The following is a 12,985-nucleotide window of genomic DNA, read 5'->3' on the forward strand; positions in this document are numbered from 1 at the left end:
GGGGATATAAAGCAGTGGTGGTGAGAGAACAAAAAAACTCAAGATTTGGCGTCACAGGACAGCAGGTAGGTGATTGGTAGGTGTTAGTGTTTTTTTCCCTTTCTCTTGAAGCTAGAGCAGTTCTACAAATTCAGAGCTATGGAAATATATCAGTTATTTTAAAGTGGCAAGCCCGTAGGTAAGGAGTTTGCGGGGCGGGGTGGGGTGGGGTGGGGGGCGGCAAGCAGCAGAGCTGCTGGAGCCTGATGGGAGCGTGAGCATCAGGAGATTGAGGTCAGTGTCAGTGCACAGAGGAAGGAGTGGCAGAACCCGAGGGAACTAAGATCTGTATTGAGGTAAGGATCTAAGATCAGGGCCCGATTTTGCGGTCCCAATAGCAGTGAGATGTTCACCACTATTGAGGGTCAGAACGGCACCACAACTTCCGACATGTGCACACTTAGGCGAAAAGCTGGAAACTGCGGTGCACAACAAAGTGCTCTGGAGCAGCCTCCGCTGTTGGTCCCATCTCTGGAAAGCAGCAGGGCCCTGTATTTCGAGAATTTGGGCCCACAAGTAACATCGGATTTCACATGGATTTTTTTTTTACAGCTGATATTAGCAGGCATACAGCCTGCTTGGGAGTGGATCGCTCAATCCCCTGGAGGGCACCGGCAGCAGCAGGAGGTTCAGAGGTGAATGCAGACATTTTAAATGTTGAATTTTATTTGTTAATTGTATGTAAATTTTTAGCATAGCTTATCAGACTTCGTAAATGTATATCTGACTTTTTTTTAACAAAATTGAAGTGACTTCTACAAGATCTCTAAATGTGTATGACTTGTCAAAATTTATTTTACTTCTTTGGAAAAGACTCTTTAGTAAGGTTGAAGTGACTATTAACAGCTGTATCTGATCTTTTAAAATCATGCTTACATGCATATGATATTGTAAGGTGGCTTCAAAATAACTTAGACTACCTTTCTAACAGATACTGCAACACCTTAAGGATTAAAAACAAGAAATGCTGGAACCACTCAGCAGGTCTGGCAGCATCTGTGGAAAGAGAAGCAGAGTTAACGTTTCGGGTCAGTGACCCTTCTTCGGAACTGACAAATATTAGAAAAGTCACAGGTTATTAGCAAGTGAGGTGGGGATAACAAAGGAGGTCTAGATTGGACCAGGCCACATAGCTGACCAAAAGGTCACGGAGCAAAGGCAAACAATATGTTAATGGTGTGTTGAAAGCCTTTGCTCCATGACCTTTTGGTCAGCTATGTGGCCTGGTCCAATCTAGACCTCCTTTGTTATCTCTTGCCCCACCCCCACCTCACTTGCTTATAACCTGTGACTTTTCTAATATTTGTCAGTTCCGAAGAAGGGTCACTGACCCGAAACATTCACTCTGCTTCTCTTTCCACAGATGCTGCCAGACCTGCTGAGTGGTTCCAGCATTTCTTGTTTTTATTTCAGATTTCCAGCATCCGCAGTATTTTGCTTTTACCTTAAGGATTAAGCCTGTGAGGGAGAGACATGTCTTTTCAACTCTGCGCTTTATATGTTTTTTATTATATGAGAGCACGATACAGGGAGCAAAAAAAAAGTCAGGCACCATTCCCGTAGGCTAGTCAGAAGGATCTATTACCCATCCCAAAGAGTGTATAGGGAGAGGCTGTCATTCGAGATGATGTCGGAGGAGTTGTGTGTGAGGTGACTACGTTTCAGTAAGGAGGCAATCGGCCACCTATGTGATATCTTACATGAGGACCTCAAGCCACGTTCTGGATCCCGCACAGCCTTGTCAGTGGCAATGAAGGTAACCACTGCACTGAATTTTATGCGTGCGGGTCATTTCAGTCAGGTACTGGTGACATGTGCAACATGACCAATAATAAGGTGTCAATAACCAGGGGGCATAGATTTAAGGTAAGGGTCAGGAGGTTTAGAGGGGATTTAAGGAAAAAAAAATTCACCCAGAGGGTGGTTGGAATCTGGAACATGCTGCCTGGGGGGATGGTAGAGGCAGGGACCCTCAACATTTAAGAGGTATTTAGATGAGCACTTGGAACGCCATAGCATACAAGGCTACGGACCAAGTGCTGGAAAACGGGATTAGAATAGATAGGTGCTTGATGGCCGGCATGGACACGATGGGCCAAAGGGCCTGTTTCTGTGCTGTATAACTCTGACCCAGAGCACTGCGAGAGCCTGCATTCACCAGGTAACCGATGCTGTTTGCCATAGGGCTTCTGATTTCATTGACTTTGACATGTTCCCAGCACAGGTTAAGGGGGGGTCTTTCGCATTTCACAGGATCGCTGGCTTTCCCAAAGTGCTTGGAGCTATTGATGGAACACATATCCCATTGAAGGCACCAAACAATGCATCTGTTGAATACATTAACAGGAAGAGGTTTCACTCATTGAATGTCATGATCGTTTGTGATGCCCAGTTGCGGATCCTGAATGTAAAGCAGATCACGGGGGATGTTGCTCATGATGCCTTTGTCCTCCAGAACTCAGACTTGCACCACTGCATGAGTACCTTACCACAAAGATCTGGATGGCTATTAGGTGACAAGGGTTACCCGCTAAAAACGTGGCTGATGACACCTTATCGCAGGACCAATAATGAAGCACAGGAAAGATACAACCGTGCACACGTGTGCACACATCAAGTGGTGGAGAGGACAATCGGAGTGCTGAAATCATGTTTCCGATGTCTGGACAGGTCAGGGGGCACGTTACAGTACTCTCCTGTTAAAGTGTCGAAGATTGTGGTAGCCTGTTGCGCATTACACAACTTTGCCCTGCAGGAAGGACTGACCCTTCACCTTGCAGACGAGATTGCACCAGAAATCGATGAAATAGAGGATCCCAACATGGATGTCGTTGCAGCCATGCCTCATGGAGCATCTGAGGAAGCCCAAGCTGCAGCTGCCAGGGCAGCGAGAGAGCAGCTGGTAGCTGATGTATTCAAACATTGAGAATGGCAAAAATCCCTCTCCCTCCCCCAGGGAATCAGACAAAAGAGCAGTGTCCGAAGAAGGGGTTCTGAAGAAGGGTTACTGACCCGAAACGTTAACTCTGCTTCTCTTTCCACAGATGCTGCCAGACCTGCTGAGTGGTTCCAGCATTTCTTGTTTTTATTTCAGATTTCCAGCATCCGCAGTATTTTGCTTTTATAAAAGAGCAGTGTCGATGGAAAGTGAAACAAGTGGTATTTATTTTAGCAGCAAAGACTCGTTGTAAGACATTTGAGGTAGTTATTGCTGAACAAGGTCAACTTCCGTTGCTTAGCACTAGACACTTACTATTTGTTAGCTATTTTTCTATTTTTTAAACTGTTGTAACATTAATATGTTTCTTGTTAATAAAATGATTTTGAACAGTTTATAATGACCATAGGCTAATGAATAAAAACCGACTCAAATAGAACACAAACATTAAATTATAAATATAACTCTCAATAAATAAGACAATGCAAAACATTTCCTCAAAACAAATCACCAAAAAATTTGACCTGTCATCTGTGTCAGAGGTTTGTTATCACAAAGCGGGGAGTGGGAAAAAGGAGTCCACTCTGCAAGAGTCGGCACCCTAATGCCTCCTGTGTCTTCCCTGTACCTGCGACCTGACCCCTCTTGTGCCAGAGGCATCCCCAGCAGTAGATAATCTGTCATAGAACTGCATCTATTAGAGGTACAGCTGCTGGCTCATGGGCCTGCATGGTTTCTGTACTCGTAGCCGTCAGGAGCGGTTCTACAGGGGTCATTTGTAGGATTACTGCCATACCAGCTGCGTACAACTCATGTTTAAACAGAAATGCAAAATAAATATTACTTTGTGCTTCTTACAGTTTTCACACCTGCACTTTAGGGGGATGCAGATAAGACATCTTTACAAGGACTTAGTAAGCCCTGTCTCCAAAGGCAACTGAACTTTACAACGTCTTGACTAAACAACCCACCCATAAACGAGATCTTCACTTCATAACCTTTTAAATCTTAAATGAAAAAAATTCCAAGAACTCTATAAACTCTGGCAGATTGCATTAAATGATTTAATTTCTTGCAATATTGCTCTGTGGTTGGTGAAACAGTGCTGTTAGCAGTCACAGCCTCTGCGACCTCCTTCCATGCCAAGATGCTAACTCTTTTAGGCACCTTACACTTATTGGCACTTTGCCTCCACCCCATTGAGAAGTGTGTTGAGGTCTTATTCACCAAAGTTCAAGATACCTGTACCTCTCATTTGCCTCTTGTGCTGCCACTTTCTTTTCTCAGCAAGTAAATAAGTGCTTTTCAAAAACCTGTCTGTTTTACTTAGCTCATCTTTTTAAAGACTGTCCAATGGACTTTCCCATTTATTTTAAAGTTGTTAAAAGTTTTCAAAAGTTTATTAAGTTATGCCAAAGTTAAAGTTTTAAAAAGTCTTTAAAAGTATCTACAAGTTTGTAAAATCAATATAAAACACTCACCTGCCATTCAGCTGAAGACTGGGCATGTCTTTGGCTCAGGGCATCACCAGGAGGTGTGGCTTCTCCCAGAATGCACCTCACGGTTCTTTGCATCGGGGGGGGTGGTGGTGGGGGTGGGTGGGAGCTGCAGCCAAAAGCTGAGATTCTCGTGACAGCCAACAAACTAGTTAAGTTTGTATTTCTCAGCAGGGTCAGCAGCGAATGCTGCTGCTTCACTGCTGACCATAAAATCGGGGCCAAGGAAGTAGAAAAATTAAACAGGGTCTTAAATCTTACATAAAAACAGAAAATGCTGGAAATACTCAGCAGGTCATACAGCATCTGTGGAGGGAGAAACAGACTTAACAGCCGAATTTAATGAGAGCAAAACCCACACACTCTGCAGCCTTCTGGAATCAATATTGAGTTCAATAATTTCAGACCATGAGCTCTATTCTTTATTTATTTATTTATTTTTGTTTTATTTTTAAAAATTATTTTTAAATTACTTTTAACCATGTGCTAAACTTAAACTTATTTTTCATGTTTTTGCTTTTGGACAGAGCTGTTCATTATTCTGCCATTCTGGTCTCATGTTTTGTTTTTCGCTATAATTATTTAGCACTTCATTTGCATTCTGTTCCATGACACCTCTGTCATTTAATCTCTCCCCACTTCTGCCCGATCACAGTCCTTCCTTCTTGTTCTTCTTTTCTCCCCAACCCTTTCACTTGCACAAAGACTGTTACATTTCTAATTTTTGCCAGTTCTGATGAAGGGTCACAGACCTGAAACGTTAACTCTGTTTCTCTCTACACGGATGCAGCCAGACCTGATCAGTATTTCTGTATTTTCTGTTCTCATTTCTGAATTTAGTGAGCCCGTTGTGGGTCATGTGTGCGGCGGCCCACTGTAATCACGTGGCAGGCGGCTACTTTACATAATGGAGGCGCAGGCCTGGCCAATCACGCGACGGGGGCGGGATTTGAGGCACCGAATACAGCGTTAGATGGCTCTGGAGCAGATGCTGACACCATATTTAAAGCCCTGCCAGACCTGCTTTCATTGACTGATACTCAAATACTCATTTGCAGTTTCTTGGTCTCTGCTGAAGCAGTTGTTGTAGCAACTTGTGGATCCTGCCCCCTCACCAACCACCCCCCCCCCCCCCCCCCCCCACCAGCCCTGCTGAAGGATGCCGCAGGCTGGCAGAACCAAGACACAGGGTGGTCCCACGGTTTAGTGATGCCTTCCTGGAGTTTCTCGTCTAGGCTGCAAGGGACAGGCGGGAGGTCCTCTTCCCCAGCGATGGCAATATGAGTCCTCCTGCCTGCCCAAGCAAACCTGAATGGAGATTGCAGAGGAGGTCAGCAGCTGTGGGGTCAACCCCTGAACATGGGTGCAGTGCAGGAAGATGGTCAAAGACCTCCTTCATTCTGCCAATGTGACTACTCCCTACCTCTTTCCATTTTAGGGATTGCATGTGGCTGTGTAGGACACAGTGGAACATGGGGAAGGAAGCACCACATAGGAACTGACAAAGAGGTTAGGCATCACCTCATCCTGACAGATGCATGGCTGCATCTTGGCTACAGGCCCTCTTCTTTCACAGCTCACCCCCATTAACTCCCCTGAGAGCGGACGTGAGGATGAGCTATATAGGAAAACCCAGCAGGGGACAAGGAGCTTCCACTAGCAGAACTGTGTTGATCTCTGCGACGTATCTCCTCTTTCCACCTGCAGGACAAGAGAGCCCATAACAGTATGGAGACATCATGGACTGGTGGATGAATACCAGACATCCAGTCTCTCTCAGCAGCTAAAGAGGTGGCACTGGAGTTAACGGGGACCCAGGGGTGGCTGCTCAATAGCTGATGGTGAGACTGGAGTCTCTGCGCAAGAAAGTGAGGATTGTCTTCAAACGACACACAGCACACTTCTGGAGATCCACATTATGCGTGGTTGGCATGATGAGATATGCACAGCCTACCCCACACGTTTGTGTTTTATCATGCAGGTCGGTGTCTGCAGGAGACTGGAGCAGAATGGGGAGATCATTTCAAACTCTGAGGGGGAGCAGTCTGAGGATGCATTGTCCCATAACTCTCCTGCACCTTCCACCAGTGCGGATACTTCCATATCAGTGGATTTGCACTCAGATTTAGAATCAGGGTCACAAGCTGGTGAGAGCACCAGATACACACGCCCGAGCAGGCTGAGGCTGAACAGCCGAGACCTCTGACAGACGGAGGACTGTGGTTGGCCAGGCCCATGCAGAGCCCCAGGCTCATGACGAGCCTCTGGTGTCGACAGCACAGTGAATGCTTGAGTTGCAGAGAAAGGTAAGGCTACATCTGGCGGAGATACACAGAGGCCATATGCAGCCACGAGCGGATGATGGAGAAGTCCGTCCATTGCATGAGTGCTGCTATGTTTCAGGTATGCGAGTGTATGGCTTCCTCCATTGAGACGTTAGCGACCCTCACGGAGGTCCAGATCCCGCAGAGGCGCACAGACCTGCACACCATCGCCTTGGCCATGAGCTCAACTCAGCAGTGGCAAGGCGAGAGAAGGACCAGGCTTCTGGAGTCTTCCCCAGCTCCTCGTTCTTCTCTGCTCAGTGAGCCTTGAAAGGGAGGAGGAGAGACTGACCTCCACAACTGGGGGCTCCCCTCAGGGCGCTCCTCAGCCCCTCCGCCAGAGAGCCCAGCTACAGTAGCCGCGATGCCTGAGGAGAGTCCTGCACCAGTGCAGGAAACCTTCAGGCAGCCGGTGCCCTCCAGGCCTCAAACAGCCAGAGGATGGACACCGAAGTCATCACAGGCTGCGTGACTAGCAGCCTGCCTGCAGCCCAACTGCTGTCACTGGGGTTACACCTTGTAGAAACACTCAAAATAGTATAAAGAAAACCACCTAGAGACACTTGTGGTTTCACAGGTGTTTGATATTTACCATTTGTTTTGTCTTATAACACCTTTTTGTTATTGAAGTTAATTTTCATTGTTAAAAATGCTTATTCTTTCATTTCCTAATTGTGAGATGCTGACTTCACCCTTCTCCCTTACTGGCTGCCAGTGTAGGCTCAGCCTTCCTTTCATTAGCATCTCCCATGGGCCAAAGTGTGTGGTCAAGCTGGGCGATATACATGGTACACAAATAGAAAGGAGGTGAGTCTTTATTGATTTCACTCTGAGAGGCCATCATGGTGGCTGGAAGCGGGAGACTGTCTCTTACTTCCTTGACCCGTCACTCAATGTGCTTGGACTCTGCTGCAAGGGGTTCAACATCCAGTGCTGCCTGCTCATCATTCTCCTCCGTGTCCTCCTCGTCATTTGAGAAGTGGCAATCATTCATGTCCTCTTTATGCAAGGCCTCCCCCCGCTGCAGTCCTAGGTTGTGCAGAGCACAGCAGAGCACCACAATACACGAGACCCTGGCTGGGGCATACTGCAGGGCTCCACCGGATTGATCCAGGCAACAGACTCTCATCTTCAGCAAACCAATAGCCTGCTCGATGGTTGCTTGGGTGGAGGCATGGCATGTATTTTACCTCTCCACTGCTGCAAAGCAAGGGTTCCTCATAGGCAACAAATACCATGTCTCAATGGGTAGCTCTTGTCCCTGAGAATCCATCCCTGAAGGTGAGTGGGAGGCCAGAAAAGCTGAGGCACCTGGGACTGTTGAAGTATGTAGGCATCGTGGATGCTTCACGGGAAGTGGGCACACACCTGCAGGAAACGCTTTTGGTGGGTTGCAGAGTAGTTATTGATGGAATGGAAGCTCTTCCTGTTGATCAAAGCAGCTGGCTGGGCCGTTGGAACCTTGCACCTGGGAGAGTCCAGCGATGGCCCAAATCCAATAGTCCTCTCGGCCTGACTGTCAGGATCAGTCCGGTAGCGCACATATTCGCTGGGCCTCTTGAACAAGGCATTGGTCACCTCCTTGATGCAGTGGTGGGCTGCTGTCTGGGAGACTCCACACATGTCTGCAGTGGATCCTTGGAATGATCCAGATGCATAAAAGTTAAGTGCCACAATGATCTTCAAGACCATAGGCATAGAGTGACTAACAACTGAATCCCATAGGTCATAACTCATCCTGCAGCATGGCACATAAGTCAGTGACAGCCTCCCTGGAGAGCAGTAGTCTTCGTTGACAATGCCACTCAAACATTTGGAGGTAGCTGATTCGAGTCCAGTACACTCTCTGGTGCAGGTGGGTCCTTAGCATGCTCTCGGCATGGAGCTTTATTGGCAGGCGCAGCTGCCTCCTGACCCTCCTTCCGTCGGAGGCACTGCATCACGCCATGGCAGTCCAAAAAGACAGGGTGTATGAGACCCATGCCAGGTGATCATGAGGCCTTCAGAGTACTGTCCTTGCAGAGATGAAGTTGCCTTGGCAGCCTTGCCTTTGTAAGTCCTTTCGGCTGTCTCGCTTATGGCCCTTAGTGCCCACCCTTGCTGATAGCCAATCCTCTTACTGGATAGTATGGCTTCTGGTACTGCCACCTGAAACCAAGCCCCACCTCCCCCCGCCCCCACAGACTTTTTTTTAATTTCCAAAATATACTTTATTCATAAAAATCTGTAAAAAATACATTACAAAACAGTTCCAAACAGCACCAAGTCAAACAATACAAAGAGTGCAAAGGAGATTTGTTTCCTTCAATACCGGAGTGAGTTGCCTCACGATGCACAGCACAACACTGTAAGTTGGCAATGGCCTCCTTTCCCCCTCTTCCGCTATCCAGTGCTGGTCATGGCTGCCTACCCATCACGGCACTGAAGCCTTGCCTCAGTGCCACCAGCTTGCAAAGGCTGGGGATCTGAAAGCACATGAGGGCTGCCCGTCATCCACTTAATTCCAAGCCCCCCATTGAATCGCGATCAATTACATGCTAATGTATTAAAACTAACAGTTCTACAATTTATTTTAGGCTGCATTTGCTGACAATGCAACCACTAGGTGGCGCAGTGCTTGCACATGCATAAATGCAGGCTCTTCAACTGGAACATCAGTGTTTGCGACGTTCAAGCAGCTGCCAGGATTAAAGATGGTGCTGCTCAATATATCACAGGAAATGCTCATGGCTAGATCGTTCCAGCAAATTAACCTTACATTAAGTCGGGTGGAAGCCCAGTAATATGCTACTATATAGTTATAGGATATTAGCTGTAATCTTTAGATGCATTTAATATTCCAGTAATCTGATTAAATACAAAAGAAATTTTATGATTGAATTTCCATTGGAAGTTATTGAATTGGCACCCCGATCGATGGAAAAGAAAGTTGGGCAGAGTATAAAATGTGCTGCCAATTCGTTATTGTGATTTGTTTATATGACTGACCAGGACTGATTTCACCCGAATGCAGCTACTACCTCCCTCCCCACTGGCCGCTCTCACCCCTCGGCAACTCGCTTTCTCCCCCTCCTCCCCACCGGCCGCTTCCCGCCCCCACCCCACCACCCAGCCACTCACTCCAGATCTCGCGGCTCACCCCCCACTTACCTGGCATATTGTTTCCTGCTCGTGCCACCCCGCTCTCCAGCTGCTTGCTCCCTGCCCCCACCCCCCCCCCTCCCAGCCATGAGCTCTGGGCCACGCTGCTTCCCTCCTCTTGGCCACTTGCTTCCACATTTCATCAGCCATCATGTGCCACCCAAAGAAGCGAGGGGTGATGGGTCGCCGTAGAAGCGATTGGCCGAGAGGAGGGAAGCACTGCGGCCCAGAACTAGCGGCTGGAGGAGGGGACGGGGAGCGAGCAGCCAGAGAGCGGGGTGGCGCGAAGCGAGGAACAATCAGCCAGGGGAGTAGCGAGCTCTGGAGCGAGCGGCTGAGGGAAGGAAGCGTCGAGGCCTGGAGCCAGGGGGGAGAGCTCCAGCCTCGAAGTCTCCCATTCAGCCACTTCCTCCAACCAACCAAGGGGCTGGATACCCGGTGACACTATATCGCCCATGCGTAAACATGGACGAGGCGCGGATACGCGACATTATCGCTGCGTGATGACATCATCCCGCTCATGCGCCATTAAGCCCTGGCAAGATGTAGCTGTGCATGTGTGCAGCTTGGTGCACTCTGATGATGTCAGCGGGCCACTGCGTTGTCAGGAATCACTTTGTTTAAATTACACTCCCGTCGCGTTGGAGCGGCGACACTGCCTTGGAACCAACGTCACAATGTTGGATTTCTGGGAAAACTTGTCCTACACTATTCTCCGGCCTCCCACGCCTCCATTCCCACACCAAATGGACTCGCTAAATACAGCTCACGTTTCAGGTCAATGACCTTTCATCAGAAAGTCATTGACCTGAAACATGAACACTAAAGAGCTCATGGTGTTGGGGGTAATATAGTAGCATGGATAGAGGATTGGTTAACTAACAGGAAACAGAGAATTGTGATAAATGGGTCATTTCAGGACGGCAAACTGTATCTAATGGAGTGCCACAGGGATCAGTGCTGGGACTTCAACTATTTATGATCTGTAGTAATGTTTTGGATGAAGGGGCCAACTGTATTGTTGATTTGCTGATGATATGAATTTAGATAGGAAAGCAAGTTGTGAGGAGGACACAAAATGTCTGCAAAGAGATATAGATAGGTTAAGTGAGTGGGTAAAAATTTGGCAGATAGAATATAATGTGGGAAAATGTGAGGTTGTCCACTTTGGCAGGATGAACAGAAAAGCAGAATATTATTTTAATGGGGAGAGACTGCAGAATGCTGCCGTACAGAAAGACCTAGGTGTCCTTGTACATGAATCACGAAAGGTTAGCATGCAGGTTTCTTCTTTTGGGCCTCCTTATCTCGAGAGACAATGGATACGCGCCTGGAGGTGGTCAGTGGTTTGTGAAGCAGCGCCTGGAGTGGCTATAAAGGCCAATTCTGGAGTGACAGGCTCTTCCACAGGTGCTGCAGAGAAATTTGTTTGTTGGGGCTGTTGCACAGTTGGCTCTCCCCTTGCGCCTCTGTCTTTTTTCCTGCCAACTACTAAGTCTCTTCGACTCGCCACAATTTAGCCCTGTCTTTATGGCTGCCCGCCAGCTCTGGCGAATGCTGGCAACTGACTCCCACGACTTGTGATCAATGTCACACGATTTCATGTCGCGTTTGCAGACGTCTTTATAACGGAGACATGGACGGCCGGTGGGTCTGATACCAGTGGCGAGCTCGCTGTACAATGTGTCTTTGGGGATCCTGCCATCTTCCATGCGGCTCACATGGCCAAGCCATCTCAAGCGCCGCTGACTCAGTAGTGTGTATAAGCTGGGGGTGTTGGCCGCTTCAAGGACTTCTGTGTTGGAGATATAGTCCTGCCACCTGATGCCAAGTATTCTCCGAAGGCAGCGAAGATGGAATGAATTGAGACGTCGCTCTTGGCTGGCATACGTTGTCCAGCAAGTAATTAGGAAGGCAAATGGAATGTTGCCATTTATTGCAAGGGGGTTGCAGTATTAAAGTTGGAAAGTCTCATTACAAACATACTTGCATTGGAAGCAGTTCAGAGAAGGTTCACTAGGCTGATTCCTGGGATGAGGGGTTTGTCTTATGAGGAAAGGGTGAGCAGATTGGGCCTATACTCACTGGAGTTTAGGAGAATGAGAGGTGATCTTATTGAAACATTTAAGAATCTGAGGGGCTTGACACGGTAGATGCTGAGAGGATGTTTCACCTCATGGGGAAATCTAGACTTAGGAGGCACAGTTTCAAATTATGGGGTCTCTCATTTAAGACGGAGACGAGGAATTTCTTCTCTTGAGAGTCGTTAGTGTTTGGAATTCTCTTCCCCAGTGAGCAGTGGAGGCTGGGCCATTGAATTCAATGCTGAATTAAACAGATTTTTGACCTACAAGGGAGTCAAGGTTATGGGGGCAAGCAGGAAAGTGGAGTTAAGGCCACAATCAGGTCAGCCATGATCTTATTTAATGGCGGAGCAGGCTCGAAGGACCGAATGGCCAACTCCTGATCCTATTTTTGATGCTCTTATTTAGAACAACACCAGTTTTTCTAATCTATCCACATAACTGAATCCACTAATTCCTTAGAGAAGAAAGGTTGAGAGGAGATTTGATAGAGGTGTTCAAAATTATGAGGGGTCTAGACAGAGTAGATAGAGCAAAACTGTTCGCAATTAGCAGAATGGTCGAGAACGAAAGGACACAGATTGAAGGTGATTGGCAAAAGAGTCAGTGGCACCATGAGGAAAAAAGTGTTTGAAAAACCTTTTTATGCAACAAGTGATTAAGATCTGGAATGCACTAGCTGAGAGTGTGGTGGAGGCAGGTATAATTGTGGCTTTCAAAAGGGAATTGGATAAGTACCTGAAGAGGAGAAATTTTCAGGGCTATGGGGAAAGGGCGGGGGAGTGGCACGAGCTGAGCTGCTCTTGCAGAGAGCCAGCATGGGCACGATGGGCCAAATGACCTCCTGTGCTGTAACCATTCTATGATTTGGTATTTACACACATTTCCAATGGAAAGTTTCCCATTCTGTTGTTTTCCCCCTCTCCTGCCCTGCCTATCACTCACTCATTAACAACCTTTCCC

General features: G+C 47.5%; 1 pseudogene; it reads left to right on the top strand.

Annotated features, from left to right (window-relative positions):
• Positions 1-429: 429 nt before the first annotated feature.
• On the top strand, positions 430-2,965 carry LOC137351476 (putative nuclease HARBI1; annotated as a pseudogene).
• Positions 2,966-12,985: the final 10,020 nt, after the last annotated feature.

Source organism: Heterodontus francisci, chromosome 36 (genome assembly GCF_036365525.1).
Source record: "Heterodontus francisci isolate sHetFra1 chromosome 36, sHetFra1.hap1, whole genome shotgun sequence".
Lineage (NCBI taxonomy): Eukaryota > Metazoa > Chordata > Chondrichthyes > Heterodontiformes > Heterodontidae > Heterodontus > Heterodontus francisci.